Below are 18,139 nucleotides of genomic sequence, written 5' to 3'. Positions count from 1 at the left end.
ATCTCAAGCAAAAACGGTCTGCATTAGATAAGGTGAAGGATAAACAACTGTTCAGCTGAAACACCTTACTGGCCAGAATGGAGTGGTCTGACTACGGAAGAGTATTACAGTACATGGTACAAGGGGAGTCAATGTGGTATGTGCTCTTTGTCTCACAAGTCTTACCTTGCTTTTTCCATGACATGGTTGTCGTCAGTGTTAGTGCTATGTGTGAACTTGCTGTCGATAACCAGCTGCTTGATTAAGTAATCCACCCATCCTACTGAGATTTTCAACATTACGTAGACCGATACAATTAAAGGAAGAGAACTTTCTGTGTAGTGGTTGAGCTTATATTAGCTACATGTAAGTGTTGGGTGGCAGGTACTTGTGTGGCTGATTGTCAAATCTAAATACTTTTATAGGTAGGTGTGGCCCGACCCAAGTATGTTAGGTAAATGAGGATCTGTGGAATACTCTGAAAGAATAAATCAAATGGAATGTGAGTGTCTTGGGATGAATTGTGCCCAAAATCTAGGAAGATGAAACACAGATTTGACAACAAGGCTAATACTACTCTTTTACATCAGCCCTTTTGTTATGACTTGAATCCTACTCATTCCTTACACAGCTGCTGTTTCTCAAGAGGTATTTGTACTTTATTAATTCAGGACTACTTAAACACATTCTTCTTGAGCTATAATAACACCTTATAAATCCAATCCTTTGTTGACTACCTTACCAGTAACTGACAGGAGGCCAAGGTTAGGTGGGAAGTGATGTTGAAAAGTAGCATGGATTTCTAAAAGGGTGGCACAGGACACTGAATAATTGCTGTAGAAATGGTAAAAGACTTGGTCCGTCCTAGCTCCACGTGGATGGCACTTTGATAATCCTAAGCTTAAAAGTGTTGCTAGAAAAACAGTCATTTGAGGTGAGCAGATCCAGAGTGTTTTAGGGTACTCTATACAGGAGCTGCTCTCCACCTAAACTAGGGAACTACCCAGAGGTCTTTGCTTTTTTTTTGTATAATCACTGAAAAAATCAAACGTTACAGGGATGTTATAGTTAGGCTCACATTTTAAATGTACAAAAACAAAGAAATTCACCAGTTATAGTTAGAGTTACTTCAAGTAACTATAACTCGGGCCTAAAATAACTATAACTCGGGCCCCGCAATGCGCTGTCAAACATTTTACTGCAAATATTACATTGATATTATCAATGGTGTTATGAAAGATGGCATGAGTACCGTAATTTGTGGGGTAATTAGCAGTGCCTGGAGAGGGTGCGAGTTATAGATATCTTAGGCCACGAGTTATAGTTACTTGAGGTAACTCTAACTATAACCGGTGAATTTCTATGGTTTCGTATGTTTAAAATGTGAGCCTAACTGTAACGTTCATGTAACCTTCGTTTTTTTCAAGTGAATTTCTATGGGTTTTTTTTAAAGTTCCATTTCCTAACTATAACGACCCTGTAACCTTTGTTCTTTCAGTGAATTTCTATGGTTGTTTTAACATATAGTAATTTTAATTACTATAGGTTAATCCAAGCACCGGAGAATCAACAAAGGGGGGGGGCAGAGTTGGGATATTCGGAGAGTAACTCCTGGTCCCGTGTGCAAGGTTCCCAATGGACAGTAAATCAAAAAAAGAGATTACACACGGTTCCACCTAGTACTGTGGGTTTCTATCAAGTGGATGGTTCAGTCATTAACTGAGAACCGAAGTTTTTCGAAGCAAGAGCCCTCACTCACCATCCGGTGACATGCTTCATCATAGGGCCAGCTCCTCTCTTTTTTTGATTTACTAATCCAACCACCACCATTGGCCAAAGGGGCCAAGCCCCTATAAGTACCCAACCTTGTACCGTGCACGGCCTTCACCCAAACGCAGGGGAGGTTGCACGCAAGACATGGCCTGTAGCCAGACCATGAGTCCAACACCCCTTAACCACCCAAACCCATGCCGTGCACAGCGCTTTGGGCGTGCGTGGCAGGACTTGGCCACAGCTTCTCTCGTGTGAGAATAGGTGTGAGAAGGTGCATCTGCGGGAGAGAGTGTCTGTCACATTGGCTTTCTGGGTGTGCCAGTGTGTATATCAGTGTTTTAGTGGGTGCATCAGTGTGTGTGCGGGTCTGTGAGTGGGTGCATGAGAGTGTCAGTGGGTCTGTGAGTGGGTGTGTGAGTGTTTGAGTGGATGTGCGAGTGGGAGAAATTGATTAAAAAGAGGCAAAGACAGAAAGAAAGTAAGAGGGAAAGAGAGTTTTTTTAGGCTTTAATATTTCATATACTTAGAATGAGATATATGTGTTGGATTTAAAAAAAATGTATTTATTATTTTGAAAAAAATAGGATTTTTTTTTATTGAAAAAAAAAAAGGAAGAGTCCAGCTGGACTCGAAACCCCAAAATTCAATGTGAAGGTATGTGACCTTCCCACTGAGCTATGGGGTTATTTTTTTTTTTTTTTTTGCCACCCTTTATGGGCTTCCTGGAACAGCGAGGGAGCCCTCAAGGTCTCTCCCGCGGTCCCTATTTATTTATTTATTTACTTATTGATATCTTTAAAAAAACTAAAAACATTTGTATAAAAAATCCCTTATGGGTTACCTGGCACCTTGGGGGGAGCCTTAAGGCTTCCCTCGCTGTGTCAATGTTTCAGCAAGCAGGGAGCTGCTTTGACAGCAGGTCCGTGCTTGCTGAAGCATTTCATCTCTGTCAAGGACAGAGGTGAAAGCTTCAGTTTTTGACAGCGGGACCTGCTTTACAGGTCCCACCGTCAAAACTCAAAGTGTTTGCTGTGGCTTGGCTACAGCCAAGCCACAGCAAACAGCTATGTCCCAGGGGTTGGCACCCCAGGACATAGCAGGAGTCGGCCCTGGGGGGTGGCGGTCCCTAGGGTCATCAGTGGTTTCAAGAGGGGTGCCACGAGCGACCCCTCCAACATGAATTTAGCCCCAGGGAGTGGTTGACCCCAGGGCTAATGGGGGTCCCAGAGGAACCCCCTTTCTTATTTTAAATATTTGCCCCAGGGCTGGTGGTCCCTGGGGCAGCGGGGTGGCCACAGGTCCCCCTCATATTATTACGTGAACGCCCCAGGTAGGTCCCTAAGGCAGCGGGGGGTACGTGGCCCCCCACCTACAAATAATGAACCCCAGGGGGTGGTGGTCCCTGGGGCATCCGGGGTGGGGGCGGTCCCCCTGTATACAAATAATAAGCTCGGGGGACGTGGCGGTCCCTGGGCAAAGGGAGTGGATAGAAGCCCCCTGGTCTTGGCCTACCCGGGGCCATTATAGTGACAAAGCACGGAAGATCAGAGTTCTTTTTTAAAAAAATCTTTACATCGGATTCGTAGATACACCGCGACTCAACTGGTAAAATTAAAAAAATGCTTTTTAGCCCTTTGGGACTCCACCACCAGAGCTATGGGGTCAGGGTGTTCGTACCCTGCTGCCCCTTTTTTAACTTCATTTTTGGGACTCGGTTAGATGGTTGACAACACTTCAATGACTTCTGTTGTTGAAGTGTTATCAGACAATCAGATTTCTGCATGAGATCGGGAGGGGTCATGAATCCTTTGCGTCCCTAGATATATAAATCTGGATTTGCTTTCATTTCTCTGAAACTACTGAACAGAATTACACCAAGACAAAAAACACTCTTCCTGGACCAGGACCTACCTTCCTGCCAAATTTGGTGTAATTCCGCCCAGTAGTTTATTGCTGTTCAAAATTCCCATGGAAAAATGCATGGGGAAACCGTGTTTTGGGACCCCCCTCTTTTTCTCGCCCCCCCCTGGATGGATCACCCAAAACTTTCGAGGCAGAAGCTGACAGGACTGGCATTTTTTTAAAAAGTTTTGTGAATATTCGTCATGCAGCGCCAAAGATATAGGCAAGTAAAACAACGCTTTTGATATAGAAACTAGGTCCTATCTATAACTACCTAGTGGCGACCACCACTAGGTTTTATATATACATATGTGTATATATACATATGTGTATATATATATATATATATATATATATATATATATATATATATATATAAGATGCTACTTGCCCAGTAGACATCTGTACGTGGCATGTAGTGCTGTAATCCGCCATCTAGTTTTGGGCTCGGAGTGTTACAAGTTGTTTTTCTGTGAAGAAGTGTTTTGAGTCACAAGACTGAGCGACTCCTCCTCTCGGTGATAGTACGCATGGGCATCGAGTCCTGTGTTAGATTGTTTTCCCACAGGAGGGTGAAGTAAAGAGTGCACAAGTGTATATGTAGATATATATTAAAGAAACGAGATGTCCATGCAATGTATATACATATTTACAATATATAATACTACAACAGCCAGAGGCTTTCAAGGACGAGGGCGGGTGCATGTGAATCTACAGCACTACATGCTATGAACAGATGTCTACCACTAAGCATTTGGTTAACACCCTTGGAGCTGTTGCCACCCCGAAAGGTAGCACCTTGAATTGGGAGTGCTTTCCTGCTATAAAAAATCTTAGATACTTTCGATGTGCTGGATGGATGGGAATGTGGAAATAAGCATTGTGGAGGTCTAATGCTGTCATGTAATCCTGTTTTTGTAGTAGGGGAATAATGGCTTGAAGGGTGACCATATGAAAGTGTTCTGAAAGGATCTATCGTTTGAGAGGTCTGAGATCTAAAATTGGTCTCAGAGTACCATCTTTATTTGGTGTAAGGAAGTATAATGAATATACTCCGGATCCTTGTTGGGATATAGGCACTATTGCTATGGCTCCTTTGAGTAGCAGTGGTTCACCTCCTGTTTTAATAAAGTGAGATGTTCCTGAGTAAGTCTGTGTGAACGATGGAGAATATTTGGTGGAAGAGAGGTGAGTTCTAGGAAATAGCCATGTCAGATAATTGACAGAGCCATTGATTTGTGGTGATGTCTTACCATTGTGGGTAAACATTTGCCAATCTTCCTCCCACAGGAGATGTATGCTCTGTGGGGATTTGTAAGAAGTCACTGCTTTGTTGAGGTAGAGGAACCTCTGGGAGTGGCTGATTTACCTCTTCCTCTATAACTAGACCCTTTATAAGAGACTCTGAATGAACTTCTGTTATAGAATTGTGGCCCTTGTCTTTTTTGTGAGGTGGATAGTTCTGTGGTTGATGGTTTGAAACCACCTCTAAATTGTGGCCTACAAAAAGTGCCTCTAGTGGGTTTGGTGTATAATGCACCCACAGCTTTAGCTGATCCTGAGTCCTTTTTAAGTTTATCTATTGTGGTATCAACCTCGGGCCCAAATAAATGTTGTTTATCGAAAGGCATATTTAATACAGCTTGCTGTATTTCTGGCTTAAATCCTGAAGCTTTTAGCCATGCATGTCTCCTAATGATTATGCTGGTGTTGACTTCCCTTGCAGCTGTATCAGCTGCATCAGTAGCACATCTAATTGCGTTATTAGAAACAGCCTGCCCTTGTACATCTATTTATTGCCCCCTTTTTTGAGGTTCTGGTGGAAGATATTGTAACAAGTCTTCCATCTGGTCCCAATGAGCCCTATCATATCTTGCTAGGAGTGCTTGTGAATTTGGAATCCTCCAGTAGTTGGCAGCTTGAGTAGCCACTCTTTTATCTGCTGCATCAAATTTTCAACTTTCTTTGTCTAGAGGAGTGGCATCTCCTGTAGACTGGCTTTTGGCTCGTTTGCTTGCTGCACTTACCACTATAGAATCAGGTGGTTATTGTGCCCTAATAAAAACTGGATCGGAGGGTGCAGGTTTGTATTTTTTATCAACCCTGGGTGTAATGATCCTTGCTTTTACAGGCTCTCTAAAAATGTCTTCAGCATGTCTAAGCATAGGGAAACACTGGCACTCTTTGTGAGTGGATGTTAAATTATTAAACAAAATATCATCCTCAATAGGATCTTTATGTAACTGTACGTTATGATGCGCATCTGCCCTGGATATAACCTGATTATAAGCAATGGTATCTTCAGGAGGAGATGGCCTTTCTGGGTATAAATATGGGTCATTAGGGAGAATGGGATCTGTGTCATATATATCCTATGGGTCTACCTCTTCTTGAGGATCAGTTAAATCATCCCTATGTGGTGATGTAGATGAGGCCTGTGGAGAAAACTGTGTTGAATGTGTAGATGAAGGTGGTGGTTGTGTGGTAGAAGGAATGAAAGGAGAATGTGGTGGTGAAGGCTGAGGTTGTTGCGTTGCCTTTTCTTTCTCCTTCTGTTTAAGGACTTTGAAAGGTGGAGGCCCAGCATCCAAAGTCTCTTGAAAAGTCAGTTTTCTTTTAATTCCTGGAGAAGGAGAGGCTATGATCTTTCCTGTTTCTTTGTGTATATGAATTTTTCACTGTTTAGTGCCCATAACTTCTAACATATGTTGTATTTCCGGTGGCTCCTCAGTAGCTGGACCGTGTTTACTACTGGCAGCTTTCGATTTTAAAGGTTTGGATACCGAATGCTTGGCTCAAACCGAAAATGTCGGCTCCAAAAGTGCTATTAATTTTTTTGGGCTCCAAGGTGGAAAAGTCTGATTTTAGTCTCAGTCCCGAAACAGATGTCGCAGGCTGTTTAGTATATGCCAAAAACACTTTGGTCTTTTGTTTTGGTGCCGAACATGAGGGTTGGTAATCCAAAGGTAATTTTCGGGTTTGACCATGGTCCGAAGGCAGTAAAGGATCAAAGACCGATGTAGGAGTCTTTTTAGTAGACTTTGTTTGGTGTGACGGGGCTGGTGTATTCACATGTTAGCTGGTGGTATGGATTGGCTGTCGTCATCGGAGTCTCAATTCGAATCTGTAATGGAAACGGCTACATGCTGTCCTACTTCTTCTTGCGCATGTTCATCTCCGAAGATGTTTGGTGTGTGTTCTAATGACTTGGAGGCCATCTCCATTCGACCTGCCCTTTGGTCCAGAAGAGTCTTTTTGGACCTAAATGATCTACAAGCATCACAGTTTTCTTCTCTGTTTTCCGGAGACAGGCAGAGATTATACAATGAATGCTGACCGGTGTAGGGAAATTTGGTGTAAAACAGAGGACAGAATCGAAACGGAGTTCGTTCCATCAGCCTAACATTGTTCGACTACAACGTGTTGAAGTAGGCCCGAAAGGACAAGGTTGCCCCAAAGGGCTTGTAATCGAGCCAGATGACTGAAATCGGGTCGACTATAAGAGTGGAAAAACGCAAACAAACCTATACTGACATTTATAGAAAATTAGAGGAAAGTTTAGAAGGTACCGAACCAAGATGTACCGGAGCGAGAGTGAACATGTCTGAACCCGAGGGTGGAAAGAAAACAAACTAACAAAGGACTTGATGCCCATGCGTACTATCACAGAGAGGACGAATCACTCGATCTTGTGACTTGAAAACCTTCTTCGAAGAAAAACAACTTCTAACACTCCAAGCCCAACACTAGATGGCAGACTTATGCAAAGCATGTATATCTACAGCTACACATACCATCGAGCATATATATATATTTATATATATATATAATGATATGAATCATCTAAGTCCTCCTAAGAAAAACAGAACTGGGGCAAAGTACAGGCTGAAGAGGAAGTGCATGTGAGGGATAAGTGGCAGCAGCAGTGTCCAAGTTACAATTCAGTGCATAACTGGTATGATATAAATAGTCACCCTTCCACTTTAAACTGGTCTGTTTCTTTGTGGTTTTACCTTTTCGCTAGAGCTGACAACCTTAGGGTAGTCATTCCCCAACATTTTGCCTGCCTTCCTCCATTTTTCTGACCCTGTGTTTGCTGGTTTTAAGACTCAGTGCACTATACCACTGCTGACCAGTGCTAAAAAGCATGTGCTCTGTCCCCTAAATATGGTAACATTGGCTCCTACCCAATTGGCATATTTAATTTGCTTGTTAGTGTCTAGTAAAGTGCACTAAAGGTGCCCAGGGCCTGTAAATGAAATGTTATGAAGTGGGCCTGCAGCACTGATTGTGCCACCCACATAAGTACCACATTGGCCATGTCTCAGCCCTGCAACTGCAAAGCCTGTGTGTGCAGTGTAAGAAAGTAGCCTCTTTCTAGCTTGTTTACCCCAACTTTTGGCCTGTTTCTCAGTGTGTTTGACTGTGTCTACTGAGATCCTGCTAACCAGGATCCCAGTAGTTATGCTCTCTCCCTTAAAATTGGTTGTTGGACACAGTTAACACAGTATTTCACCCACAATTGGCATACAGGTACCCCCTTATAAGTCCCTAGTATATGGTACCTAGGTACCCAGGGCACTGGGATTCCAGGGGATCCCTATGGGCTACAGCATATATTTTGCCACCCATAGGGAGCCAATGCAAAGGCTTCTGCAAGACTGCCATCGCAGCCTGCGTGAAAGGGTGCAAGCACCCTTTCACTACCATTTTCACTGCACCAGGTCACTTATGAGTCACCCCTATAGCATACCCTCCAGCTCTGAGGGCAGTGTGCAAAGTACCTGTGTGTGAGGGCACCCCTGCACTAGCAGAGGTGCCCCCACGAACTCCAGGCCCAACTCCCCGAACTTCGTGAGTGCAGGTTCGCCATTTCACACGTGTACTGGACCTATGTCCAGCTACATAGTGGTAACTCCAAACATAGGCATGTTTGGTATCAAACATGTTGGAATCATACCCCAAGCCTTTTGCAAGCATTGGAAATAGGTGTTACATGCTTGGCAATGGTAGCCTCCCTAAGCCACTGGAAATGCCTTGCAAGCTGCAACAAAGAAGCAAGACTCCTTCTGCAACATTGTATCTCCGGCTCCTGCCAGCAACTGCAACTGTTTCCCGGTCGTGCATCCTCTGAAGACAGCCCGTCTTCAGCCCGCATCAGAAGAGTGAAGGAATCTCCCTTGGGGTCCTGCTTCCGCAGGCACCAACTGCAATGACAACCGGCTGCGTGGATCCCCACTCTTGCTGAGCTGTGTGGATCCCGCATCACGGGTGGTGGACTGAAGTGGTCCCGACGGTGCTCTCTTCCAACTGTCCAACATTGGTGAAGGTAAGAGCTTGCCTCCCCAAGCAAGACATTACGCTGTGCACAGCGTGTTTTGCAGCTGCCAAGGCATGTTGGTACCCTTCCTCCAAGTCCTTTGTTCATCTTGTAGCTCCGGCCCCCAGCACTCTATGCTGCGAGACACAGCTTTCTGAGTGGTTCTCCAGTGACGTGGAAGCCTTTGTCGTAGTGCTGCATGGGTCTCTTTTGCAACTTCCTTGTCCCTGTGCCGTGGGACTCCTGTGTGTGCTGCCTGGTCTTCTATGAGCTCACTGAGTTGCTGAGAGCCCCGTCAGGCTCCCCATCTTGGGTAGAGTCCACCTGGTCCTTCCTGGTCCCGGGAAGCAGCATTTTCCGCTAACATCATCTGAAGGAACTATAATGTTACAAAGCTAAAACTAAATGTTTGAAAAAATTACAGTGGCTATGTCAGTTTCACCTACCAGGTACACTACTTGTATCTCAAACTGCACCATGGGTATTATCACTGATAACACTGTGTATAGCAACTCTGATGACATCATCAGTGACATAAGTAGATGATATTTGGATAATTTTGACCAAGACAGATCTACCAAGCACAAACAGCTGTAGTGCATTACTAGGAGAATCTGTGTTTTCATCAATGAGTTGCCAAACATAGACCTTGGCACAAGTAAGTGTCAGGGTCCCAGAACCTAAATGCCTAAACTGCAACTTAGAATAGAGTAACCAAAGTTGTGGATTTGAACAAGCCACCACTGAACTTGGGTTCTCAAACTGAAATCTTGTTATCCACATTCAGTTCTTTTTTTCTGACATACATAGAATCATTCATGCTAGTTTCCCAAAGCATCCTTTAGAAAGCTTAATTGCCAAACCTAAAAAACTCTGTGCCAGGTAATCACGTCACATATTTTATAAGAAACGAACGCCAGTTCGAAAGACTCATCATTTTACATGGCTTTGCAGACTGCCCAGGTCATTAAAACAGGCTTCTTCCACTCATAACAAGAAGCCTTTTACTTTTGAGACATATTCTCAAAGGCTCTTCACAACTATGTTCAACTTGAGGTTTGCAAAAATGTCATTTGTCAGAGTAAATCCCACTACTGATTAACAGTAACAGGAATGGCTTATATGGTAACCTCAGCAATGGGCCACAGAAATTCTACTATTATCGTTAAATTTCTACATTTGCATATCTAGAGGCAGGAATGAGTTTGTGGGCAATGCTGGACAGGCCCACCGTTAATACTGCCAAGCAACCTTAAACATGTACCTCTATGGTTTTTCACCAGGTATTTGCCTTTAGCTTTCAACTCTAGAACAAAACTTACACCTATTAGGCAGTAGCTGTAAGCAGATTGTAAAAGGGAGAGAACACACCCAAAACGAAAGAGGATATAGTAGATGAGTTTCTTCCACAGGGACAAAATATGTCCTTGAGAGGAAAGAAGAAAAAGTAACACTTCTTTCAAGCCACATACATCTATCCTTTGGAAATGTATGCACGTCTGAGAATAAATACATTTTCAGTTTTGTCTAGATTAGACTTTGTCAATGACATGTAATTGGATTTACCACCCATCATTAGATGTGCCTGCAATATCCTCATTGTATACAGAAGGGTAACTTGCTTTCACCACACATACATTGGTAAACACATCTTTTGAAACCAGGTGACATGATTTGGAAATCACTTCCTTTCAAAAACACTAAAATGGCTGTCTCATGAGATCTTCAAGAGGTGCCAGCATAAGTACCAAGAAAGCATGATTAAAACATGGAGAGGTTTTGTAAGTAACCATCAATCATCCTTGATTCCTAAGATCTGGGAATGGTTCAGCAAATGGCAGCTAGCTGGAAAACGTTCTGAAGACTTTAACCAATCAAATGGCAAGATTGGGATCTAAATTTGTGATTCTGAAAATCCTATGTAATGAATATCTATTTGTGAGGAAAGACTTGCATTTTGGGGGTTTCGGATAACTGGTTCACCAAACAGTTGAATGTCAACTCTGCAACTACTGCTAGGAAGCAGACGCTGTTGATGTTTCTTTCTTGTGCAATGCAGTGTGTGCATGTGTACTCCCTCTAACTCACCTGAAGACAGGGGAGCTGAGCTCTTGAAATGAAGCAGTGTGGTGTTTTACACAGTGCATCAAGCATTTGCCCAAGGAAGAAGGTGGTCAGAGCAGCTTAAGGAGCCAGGGTTCAGCATGTTACTGCTGCACACTTTGAGCTATGACCCACACTATAACCCCAACTTGTTCTATGGCAATATGGAGTCCCTGACATAAGCTTTTGAGTAGCTGCCTACCTCTGACTGAAGCCTTACAAGAGCTATTTCAGATGTATGAGCTTACCAGGGAGACCAAACTAGAAAATGCTAAATGTTCTGTGATGGGATAGTGGGGTATATCATTGCCTGTGAATGCTGGCTTATTTGGGTGGAGAACATTTTCCCCACTGGACACCAATTCAAGCTGTTCTTAGCTAGTGCTCCGCCAGACTTCTTTATTGTTGGACCTACTAGAACTTCAGATTTCACTGCAGAGCCCTCATATGCCACCTAGTGTAGTTGACATGGAAGACGCAGGAGGCCATGTGGCCAAAAAGCCTCAAAGCTGTTCTTACTGAGATCCAGGACCATGGCTAAAACTTCAGGATCATGACTCAAGTGTCCTGGATTTGTTGAGGTGGAGGGACATCCCAGAATTGCACTGTGTTAAGGATACCTTGAAAGAAAGGAAGCCTCTGAGAAGGAGCCAGGTGGGACTTGGCTCAATGAGAGTGAATGCCAACGATGTCAGGAACTTTGATGTAGTCTGGAGGTGGAATACAGCTAACTGTGGCAAGCCCATCTTCTACCTTCAATTCATCCAGGTAGAGGAAAACGAAATTGTGACTCATCAGTAGGAGTGGTTTTGCAGCCTGAAGAGTTTTCTGGATTCACATGCTGTACATTATTCAGTCATCTAGTGGTTGGGTCCGGAATTTTCTTTCTTTCGTTCGTTTTTTTTTCTTTAATGTTGTGGGCATTATCAACCAGCATTTAGTGGTATGTCCCTCCCCTGTGTGTCATCAGATGGCACAACGGATGTTCCTGTGTGCAGTGGCCATCTTTAGATTATTTTTTCTGCCTTAGAGTTTACTGCTTGTTGGTTTTTGGCTGTCTTTTCCCTTCCCACCTAATTGCATTGTTTAAGGGGCAGGAGTGGGTCGCCTGTAAATCCAGAAAACTGTTCAGTCTGCAAAACTATTCCTACTCGTAAGTAACCATTTCATTTAGCAGCATGAATCCTTTTCTGGATTCACATACTGTGCATTACTATGTAGCAGTATCCCCTTCTTTGGGTTGCTTGGGATGAAATGAGGAAGAACTTGTAAACAGGTGCTGCAGTCCCCTTCAGGGAGGAGGCACAAATAGGGTGTAGCCACCCTCAAGGACAGTAGCCATTGGCTACTGCCCTCCCAGACCTAAACACACCCCTAAATTCAGTATTTAGGGGCTCCCCAGATCCCAGGAAATCAGATTCCTGCAACCTTAACCAGAAGAAGGACTGCTGACCTGAAGCCAGGCAGTGAAGACGGAGACGACAACTGCTTTGGCCCCAGCCCTACCGGCCTGTCTCCCAACCTCGAAGAAAACTGCAACAGCAACACATCCAATAGGGACCAGTGACCTCTGAAGCCTCAGAGGACTGCCCTGCAACCAAGGACCAAGAAACTCCTGTGCACAGTGGCCCTGTTCAACAATCTGCACATTTCTTGCAACAAATAAAGGACTTTGAAGACTTCACGTTTTCCGACAGAAGCGTGAGACTTTCCACTCTGCACCCGACGCCCCCGGCTCGACCTGCGGAAAACCAACACTACAGGGAGGACTCCCCGACGACTGCGAGCCCGTGAGTAGCCAGAGACAACCCCCCTGAGCCCCCAAAGCGACGCCTGCAGAGGAAACCCAGTGGCTTCCCTGACCGCGACTGCTAGTAACAAGGGACCCGACGCCTGGATCCAACACTGCACCCGCAGCTCCCAGGACCTGAAGGAACCGAACTCCAGTGCAGGAGCGACCCCCAGGTGACCCTCTGCCTAGCCCAGGTGGTGGCTACCCCGAGAAGCCCCCCCATGTGCCTGCCTGTATCGTTGAAGAGTCCCCTGGGTCTCCCCATTACTTCCTAACTGAAACCCGACGCCTATTTGCACTCTGCACCCGGCCGCCCCTGTGCTGCTGAGGGTGTACTTTCTGTGCCTGCTTGTGTCCCCCCCCCAGTACCCTACAAAACCCCCCTGGTCTGCCCCCCCTGAGGACGCGGGTACTTACCTGCTGGCAGACTGGAACTGGGGCACCCGTGTTTTTCATTGAATCCTATGTGTTTTGGGCCCCTCTTTGACCTCTGCACCTGATCGGCCCTGAGCTGCTGGTGTGGTAACTTTGGGGTTGCCTTGAACCCCCAGCGGTGGGCTACCTTGGCCCCAACTTTGAGACTTGTAAGTGTTTTACTTACCTGCAAAACTAACCTTTACTTACCTCCCCCAGGAACTGTTGATTTTTGCAGTGTCCACTTTTAAAATAGCTTATTGCCATTTTTACAAAGACTGTACATGATATTGTAATTATTCAAAGTTCCTAGAGTACCTAAGTGAAATACCTTTCATTTGAAGTATTACTTGTAAATCTTGAACCTGTGGTTCTTAAAATAAACTAAGAAAATATATTTTTCTATATAAAAACCTATTGGCCTGGAGCAAGTCTTTGAGTGTGTGTTCCTCATTTATTGCCTGTGTGTGTACAACAAATGCTTAACACTACCCTCTGATAAGCCTACTGCTTGACCACACTACCACAAAATAGAGCAATAGAATTATCTCTTTTTGCCACTATCTTACCTCTAAGGAGAAACCTTGGACTCTGTGCACACTATTTCTCACTTTGAAATAGTATTTACAGAGCCAACTTCCTACAGTGGCTACCAACCAGTGTGGGCATGGTTATGCCCCCACCCCAACTGAAGGTGGTAACAGTCTTTCAGCTTGCCCCCCACGCACACTAAAACATCTTATCCCATGGCAAGCAAGCAGACATTTGATTATTTTGTGTTTTGGTTTTCCATTTGGGCCATGAGAGCTTGTCAACTATCAAAATCTTCCCACTTGGAATGGTGAGGGCTGCATTTTCTGGACTTTGAGATGCTGCCATTTAAGCAAATCCACAAGACCTAGACACATCTGAAAACTAAACATCTGGGTGAGTCCAGGGTGGTGTGCTTCACATGCACTGCACCTTTTTCTTACCCACAATACTCTACAAACCTCCCACGTTGCTTGAAATCACACATTTTCCCCACATTTTTGTAACGAAATCTTCCGGAATCTGCAGCAATCCACAAAATTCCTACCACCCAGCATTGTAGCATCTATACCGAAAAAAATTCTGCCCCACTTGTCAACCTAAAAATGTTTGTGGCTCTTCCCTGCCACAGGCACTCGGCCCACCTACCCAAGCGAGGTATCATTTTTACTGGGAAACTGAGGAAAACGTTGGGTGGTAGGAAATTTGTCCCGGTGCGGTGATCCCACACAGAAATGTGGGAAAAATGTGATTTTTAGCTAAATTTGTGGTTTGCTGAGGATTCTGGGCAAGTAAACACTGGAGGATCCACGCAAGTCACATTGCCATGGACTCCCTCGGGTGTCTAGTTTTCTGAAATGTTTGGGTTTGGTAGGTTTCCCTACATAGCTGCTGAGCCCAGGACCAAAAACGCAGGTGCCCCCACCCCCGCAAAAACAGGTAGTTTTGTAATTGAGAATTTTGATGTGTCCACATAGTGTTTTGGGGCATTTTCTTTTGCATTTTTATCGGGAGACTTGGGAGAATGCTGGGTGGAAGGACATGTGTGGCCCCTCTCAGATTCCAGAGCTTTCTGTCACCTAAATATGAACAAAAAGTGTTTTTTTTGCCTAAGTTTGAGGTTTGCAAAGGATTCTGGGTAACAGAACCTGGTGCGAGCCCAAGAAGTCACCCCATCCTGGATTCCCCTAGGTGTCTAGGTTTCAAAAATGCACAGGTTTCGTAGGTTTCCCCAGGTGCCGGCTGAGCTAGAGGCCAAAATCCACAGCTAGGGACTTTGCAAAAAACACATCAGATTTCAATGTAAGAATGTGATGTGTCCATGTTGCGTTTCCTGTCACAGGCACTAGGCCTACCCACACAAGCGAGGAACCATTTGTCTTTCTCAACATTATTGCCTTCCAAATGTAAGACAGTGTGTAAAAAAGACATCTGTATGAGAAATGCACTGCAATTCACATGCTAATATGGGGGTCCCGGAATTCAGAGATGAGCAAATAACCAATGCTTCCCAACACCTTATCTTGTGCCCATTTTGGAAATACAAAGGTTTCCTTGATACCTATTTTTCACTCTTTATATTTCAGCAAATTAATTGCTGTATACCAGGTATGGAATGAAAACCATTTGCAAGGTGCAGCTCATTTATTGGCTCTGGGTACCTAGGGTTCTTGATGAAACTACAAGCCCTATATATTCCCGCAACCAGAAGAGTCCAGCAGACGTAATTGTATATTGCTTTCAAAAATCTGACATGGCAGGAAAAAGTCACAGAGTAAAACATGGAGAAATATGGCAGTTTTGTTCACCTCAATTTCAATATTGTTTTATTTCAGCTGTTATTATCTGTAGGAGAACCTTGTAGGATGTACACAAATGACTCCTTGCTGAATTCAGAACATTGTCTACTTTTCAGAAATGTTTAGCTCTCCGGGATCCAGCATTGGTTTCACACCCAGTTCTGTCACTAACTGGAAGGACGCTAAAAGCACAAAATATAGTAAAAATGGGGTATGTCCCAGTAAAATGCCAAAATTGTGTTGAAAAATGAGGTTTTCTGATTCAAGTCTGCCTGTTCCTGAAAGCTGGCAAGATGGTGATTTTAGCACCACAAACCCTTTGTTGATGCCATTTTCGAAAAAAACAAAACCCTTCTTCTGCAACCCTTTTTTCCCATTTTTGTTTAAAAAACAAACTGTTCGCTGTATTTTGGCTAATTTCTCTGTCTCCTCCAGGGAAACCCACAAACTCTGGGCACCGCTAGAATCCCTAGGATGTTGGAAAAAAAGGACGCAAATTTGGCGTGGGTAGCTTATGTGGACAAAAAGTTATGAGGGCCTAAGCGCAAACTGCCACAAATAGCCAAAAAAAGGCCTGGCATATGAGGGGGAAAAGGCCTGGCAGCAAAGGGATTAAATCATCATTGACAGCCACCTGACCAAATGGACCACTCTCACCAGAAACAACACAGCAGCAATCATGCAGACCATCCTCTCAGGGGCCCCAACTGCTCCATGCCTCCACCACATCAACATCCTGGGCATATCACCAAGCAGCACCTCCCTGACCCACATCAATAATATTGCCATTGTGTATGACACTTTCCCAGATGAATGAGAACCTGCGAAAATCAATGCCCTCATTAAGAAGTCCACAGCTGACCAGTATCAAGTGAGCGACTTCAGACCCATCTCCCTGCTTCCCCTATCCAGCCAAAGTGATTCAGAAGGGCATTAATAAGCAACTCACAACCCACCTCGAACTTCACCATCTTCTAGACAACACACAATCAGGATACAGAAAGAACTAAAGCACAGAAACAGCACTCTTCGCGGATACCAATGACATTAGAAAGATCGACCCTCATTTTGCTCAAACTTTCAGCGGCCCTTGACACTGTCTTCCTGAATACCCTCAACAGAAGTCTCCACGAGATTGGCATACAAGCATTTGCTCTCAAATGGACTGGTTCTTTCCTCACAGGAAGAATCCAAAGGGTCAGGCTGCCACCGTTCATATCAGAGACCAAGAAACTGATATGCAGTGGCTCACAGGGATCGCCCCTCAGACCCACTCTTTTCAACATACACATGACACTCCTCACCAACATCATCCGATTACAAAACATTACTTTTATCTCCTATGGTGATGAAACCCAACTCATCCACTTCCTGACAGACAAGGCAAACACCACCAGAACCAACTTCACCAACTGCATTACCATGGTAGCATACTGGAGGCGAACCAACTGCCTGAAGCTCAACTTCGACAGGACAGAAGTACTAGTCTTCAGCAACTAGACCTCCACATGGGTTTGCATCAGGTGGCCGTTGGAACTAGCACCAACATCCACTCCCCCAGACCATACAAGAAATCTAGGGATCATCTTAGATGACAAGCTCAACATGATGGCTCAAGTCACCAGTGTGCACACAGGGACACCTTAAGGATTTTGGGGGTCCTGGGCCAAATGTATTTTGGGGGCTCCTGCTCAAAATAGCTTTGAATTTATCATCAAGTGTCAGCTCTTTCATGCCTTCTTTGGCCAGGTCACTGACTGTGCACAGTAGCACTTGTCCTAATTCTTAATGTGTTTGTTTACATCTAATACTCAGGGACAGTGACATGCGTTTTCAATATTGTAACACAGCAGCACCTCACTAATATTACTGCAAAAAATCTCTGTGACACGCTCCTATTTCTCATATGTTGGATCCTGTTTCACTCTTAAAGAAACTTTTTAATGGATGTTCCATGAAACACAAACACAACATTTCTCTGCAAAATATCTGTAATAGACTCTCACACAACACCCACGATAAAAATGAATGAAAGGAAAATGGTATTTAAAACTATCTGTTTAAGACTAATTCAAGGTAATCAGGGCAAGTTTCTGCAAAACAGAGCTGGCTCTATCAGGGCCCTCTTGAAAGGCTGGGGCCTGGGTCAGAGCCCACTTTGCTCATGCCTTAAACCGTCTCTGTGTGTACTTCCTACTTCCACATCTTACACATTCTGCAAAAGATCTTCAAATGGTTGCCTCAGAACACCAGACGGCAAGACTGATTGTCACACAAGCACTCACCACCAGCGGGCTGGACTATGGCAACATTCTCTACCCTGAAATCTCCAAACAACTCCTACACAGGGTCTAGACCATCCAGAACCCAGCTACAAGACTCATACTCAACCTCCCACCCCACCCCACATCTACATCACACCACACCTCAGGAAGCTTCACTAACGCATCATTCACAAAGGCAGCCAATTTAAACTTCTCACACACACATACAAAGCACTACACAACACAGGGCCAGTATACCTGA

At 44.4% G+C, this 18,139-nt stretch overlaps 1 protein-coding gene across 1 annotated transcript in view; it reads right to left on the bottom strand.

Moving 5' to 3' along the window:
• Nucleotides 1-18,139, bottom strand: part of LOC138261971 (ATP-dependent translocase ABCB1-like) — a 519,774-nt gene that overhangs the window by 207,017 nt on the left and 294,618 nt on the right.

Source organism: Pleurodeles waltl, chromosome 10 (assembly GCF_031143425.1).
Source record: "Pleurodeles waltl isolate 20211129_DDA chromosome 10, aPleWal1.hap1.20221129, whole genome shotgun sequence".
NCBI lineage: Eukaryota > Metazoa > Chordata > Amphibia > Caudata > Salamandridae > Pleurodeles > Pleurodeles waltl.
Note: the sequence above shows the minus strand (reverse complement) of the source record. Positions and strands in the feature narration are given on the sequence as shown.